This window comes from Rhipicephalus microplus, chromosome X (assembly GCF_043290135.1).
Source record: "Rhipicephalus microplus isolate Deutch F79 chromosome X, USDA_Rmic, whole genome shotgun sequence".
Classification (NCBI taxonomy): domain Eukaryota; kingdom Metazoa; phylum Arthropoda; class Arachnida; order Ixodida; family Ixodidae; genus Rhipicephalus; species Rhipicephalus microplus.
Genome location: NC_134710.1, coordinates 49,597,248 through 49,602,495, shown reverse-complemented (window position 1 = coordinate 49,602,495; position 5,248 = coordinate 49,597,248).

The following is a 5,248-nucleotide window of genomic DNA, read 5'->3' as shown; positions in this document are numbered from 1 at the left end:
CATCTCTCAGTTGTGGAGCCGAACTGGTCGGCGCAGGAGTCGAGAGGGGTCGGTGTTCATTTGCGTTGTGGGACATGTCCAGCCCAGATGGATTCGGTGGAAGTCCAGCAATGCGACGGCTCCGTCGAAGAACTTGCGGTTCACCTTCCGTCTTCGGGTGTCGATTACCCCAGCACCTCCACCACAACTGTAACAGCGAGCTGTGATAAGATGGTTTTATTTACAGGAGGTGAACGATGGTCGTTTGCGGCAGCACACTGCGATCGTGCCAAGACTCTTCGTCTTCCTCTGCTTCTCCTCTCTACCCTTTTCTAGTCTGTTCCAATATATATATATATATATATATATATATATATATATATATATATATATATATATATATATATATATATATATATATATATATATATATATATATATATATATATATATATATATATATATATATATATATATATATATATATATATATATATATATATATATATATATATATATATATATATATATATATATATATCTGTGTGTGTTGTGTGTGTGTGTGTGATGCTAAGACGAGTAGCAGACGTGGCCTCGTCATGTTTATTCTACTGTCACTTTTTCCTTCTCTGCCTCTACAAACCATCCATTCCACCATACGTCACATGATTCCCCCTCCCCCTGAAAAAAAGCATCAGTTACAACTTACAAACAAGAAAAAGTAAACGAGCTCGAGTCGCTCAGAAGTCACAAATGTCAAAATGAAGAGGTAGTTTCACAAATTTTAAAATGCATGCGTCGTATTATTCGTCGCTAAGAATTGAGGGGAGAGTACAGCAGCCCAGTGATATCAATAAGAGATCTGGCGGGCGAGACTGGTGGTTGCGTCCTGGATAACACGAGAATGCTTCGGACGTTGAGATAGCGGAAGTCGCAGCTGGCATTCTTGTGAAAAGTGAACGATCGGTTCGAACACCTTGCAGAATCGACAGTTCTGATTTCGTAAGCGTCAAATTCGTCGTCGTGGGTGATACACAGGCAATGCAGGCAGCTTGTGTGTGCATTGTTCGAGGTTGATTGGACGCTGGCTATGTTCCTGCCGAGTACAAGGGGTGGTTTTGTGGCTTTTGGGGTTTTTTTATGGCGATGTCGCAGATGTTTTCATCGAAGGTGCAATCTTGATTATCGGTGCAGAATGTATCCACGACGACACGCTTTTTTGCAATGCTCTTTAAGCCTTAAGACTGGTTTCGATGCAGTTTTCTTTCGACGTTGACAATGTTTAAGTATACGTTGACATTGTAGTACCTTGGTTTCGTCAACTCGCTTGTGGTGTGACATTGATCGTCGTGTGCCAGCATTCTTAGCAAGTCATCCACAGGCTTCTACGACGCGAAAAAATGCAGGTGTTTCCGGCACAAAACAATGAGGGGGGTTTCGTGCACTTGAATCTTCTGTATTTATAAACCGTTCATTGTTAGTGGTTGCCTGAAGAGTACTTGTGTCATCAGAAGTCACACCTGCGCTTTTGTTTTCATTGTTTGCAGTGAGGTTGTATACTGGATTCACGTCGCTTCGATCTTGTGATTGATGAACACTAGACGTTTCTGCAGAAAACTTTCCTTCACAAGATGCTGATTGTGAATGCTTCTGTCTTTGTGGAACTGCTGAGCTGGATGCCAAGTCAGTTTGAAAAGTACGCATGCGGCATGAAGTAGTAAATGCATCTGGGTCATCAGTAGTGGATTCAATTCTTTTATGCAGCGGAGAGTTAAGCACAGGTGGTATTTCCGCGGATGAGCAACCAGGTGGAAGGTTGGGAAAATGACTGCGTGGTCTTTCCGTGAGCATGTGGCTAACTTCACCTGACGGGAACTGTAAATTCATGCTCTGTGCTCGAATGCGTGAAGGCTGATTATGACTGCGGTGACTGAGTTTGAATGCACTGAGAGTGCGTGTTCTAATCGAATCTTCATTACAGTCTTGAAACCAGGTGATCATTTCTTCTTTTATCTTTCACCAAGACTCGTCGTTCTCGAATATGTGGGGGAGGTAAAATTTAAATGGCTCACCAGTGACGTAGTCACTGAAGTTCGTAACCATTTCCCGTTCCGACCTAGATGCAGCGGTAGCGTGGAGCTCGAACAGGTCGAACCAGTCCTGTACAGGTCCATCGTCCACTGCTCCGGTGTACTTGGGGATGGGAAGGTCGGTCGATGGTTCTGCCATGATGTCAGTAACTGCTTGCGACCTCTTCTGTGGTCGATATTCAGTTGAGGCGTATTGCCGGTGGCTTCATCATGAATGATGCATGGCTGATGAGTGGCGGACAGGTCTTCATCCTGTCCACTCGCGTGACGCTAAGACGAGTAGCAGACGTGGCCTGGCTCATGCTTGGTTGGTTGGTTGGTTCCTCAACACCTTGGCGCAACCCACCTAGGGGGATAGGCCATGAATGGGACGGTGCCTTGCTTTTTAAATTAATTCACTTCTTGAAATAGAGGGTTGGATTAATTAGGCAGTATAGGTAATAATAAAAGGTGTTAAATTTCAAAAAAAAGAACCTTGAAAAAAAAAACATATAAACATACAAAAAAGAGAAAAAAAATTATACATAAATCAACTGAAGTTACCTATTTTTATTCCATTCTTTTAGATTCTCGTAAGAAATTTGTAACAGCGGTAAAAACGCTCCTGTGGCTGAATCCAGATGTGACTGCACCAAATGAAAGAATCACCGGAAGTGTCAAGTTTAAGCCCAACTTTCGTAGGGGTTCTTCTAGTAGATTTTTCCTTTGAGTTTTCAATTTTCGGCATGACAAAAAGAGGTGCTCCAAAGATTTCCTCTCATTACAATAAAGCACAAAGGCGAGTGTGCCAGACCCGACCTGTGAAGGTAAAAGTTCAATGAGGGGACTCGACAACGCAGCCTGGTAATTACTATTTCTTCCTTCCTTGAGGAACACCACTTGTTCTTCCAAGGGAACTTTAGCTGTGTGAAGTCTGATACAAACAAAAGGGATTTTTCAAAGTTATTGGCCGTTGTGCGTTTTTCAAAGCGTGCTGCTGTTATATATTCAGAAGTAGGCAAAATAGGTACAACAGGACAATCAAGGAAAGATACAGCTAGTGCATCTGCATGCTCATTCAGAGCTAAACCTCTATGGCCTGGTACCCAAACTAGTCGGACGAGTCGCACATGTGTAGGAATGAGCGAGTAGAAAGTTTCTAAGGTACGCGAAAAAGTTGGTGAGCTTAAGGCAGTACAGACCGAGAGACAGTCTGTTATAACAATCACCGCTGATAGATCTTGCGGCACTTTACGCAATGCAAGGACAATTGCCAGTAGTTCAGCTTGGTAAATAGGTGTAAAGTCGGGTAATCGAATTGCGAAAGCCCAATCTAGAGAAGATGATACGATTCCGACACCAGCCTTCTCTCCATAAACCGAAGCGTCAGTCGCTATCACAATGGATGTTTCTAGATTGGCCAAACGATCTTCCAAAATGCCATTTATATACTGATATGGTAAATTTTTTGCATTCTTGGGATATATATCGTCAAATTCTATCCTAATTGCATCTACAGTGTTGAGCACAAGTGTTTCCCAAAGGTTAACTCTTAAGGGCTCCAAAAGTCTCTGAGTAAATATTACTTGAGGACACCTTAAGTTAGGCCATTGGTGGTTGAAGAATGAGGTCTGCTGGCTAATGAACACATACTTTGCCCTCCGCTGAGGTGATGCATAGATTTTAAGGAATGTACGTACTGTTAGAATATGAAATCTTTTGATAAGAGAAGGCAGGCGGGATTCTTCGTATAGGATATTGTTGGCAACATATTTGGGTAGCCCTAGGCATAAGCGTTAAGATTCCCGTTCTAGCAGAATCAGTGGTCGAACTCTGTAGGCCGGAGCGCCAGAAAACAAAACACAGCCGAATTCTAGTATCGGTCGAATGTACATGCAATATATCATAATGAGCACGTCTCTACGCAAACCGGCACGATAATTACTGAGCCTGCGCAGCATCCCTACGGCACGTGCTCCTTTAGCGGCCATGTTTTCTATGTGGGGACTCCAGTTTAGTGTTTCGGTGTTGGTTACCCCCAAGTACCTAACTGACTCGACCTGAGGGATGGTGTCCTGTCGGTAGGTTAGTGAAATTCGCACTGGGGCATTTTGTGCGAAAACTATGATTGTACTTTTGTTTGTATTGAGGCATAGGTTGATATCCTCCAGCCACGTTTCCAGACTATTCATGTATGTCTGCAGAATCAGGTACAATGTGTGAATGTCCGCCGACGCAGCAAAAAATGCAATATCATCGGCATACACATAGACCTGTACATGTTGCTGTGTGGGAATGGAACATAGTAGAGCATTAAATAATAAGGGCGATAGTACTGACCCTTGCGGTATACCTCTCGTTTGCCTGTATACTGAAGAGTTGACACCAGATTTCGAGCAGTAAAATTCTCTATCACCTAAAAAAGCATGGATCCAGGCCACAAAGTATTGAGGCAGTCCTAAATTTTGAAGTGAATCTAGCAGTTTAACATGCTCCACGCTATCATAGGCTTTTGTGATATCTAAGGTTACCAAAGCGGAGTATTGTTTCTGATATCGAGCAAGTTGAATTCTGCTTTCGAGATCCACGTGCGCACACCAAATGGAGCAACCACGCCTGAATCCAATCTGACATGGGCTCAGTGTCAGTTTTTCTGACATCCATCGATCTATACGTCTACATAAAATTCTTTCAACTAGTTTTACTAGGTTAGATGTAAGTGAAATGGGCCTGATATTATCTAAGGTAAACCCAGCGCCTTGCTTTTTTAATAATTGAATCACTTTTGTCATTCTCCAATCAGGTGGCATCCAAGAGCTTCTAAGTGAGTGATTAACAATTTCGAGTAGGCCAAGTGGGTATATTTTATGCAGAGATTTTATCACTGATGTCGTCATGCCATCAGGACCAGGAGCCGAATGGGGTAGTGTTCTGACTACGTTTGCTAATTCTGCAGGCGTAACCTCTTCAAAATCCTCAGCCCTTTGGGGGGACTGGGCTTGGTATGAGAGAAGTATCGTAAAGCGACTTTCTAGGCCCTGAGCTATATCTTCTAGAAGGGCCTTCAGTTAAACTGGTGATGATACTACAGATTCTGTATTTCTTTGTACCGGAAGAACTTTCTTAGTTCTCAGAAAGCGAAAAAGTGCTTTTCTATTGACCGGCTTTGACAGGAACTCACATCGGTCGTTGTTAAATTT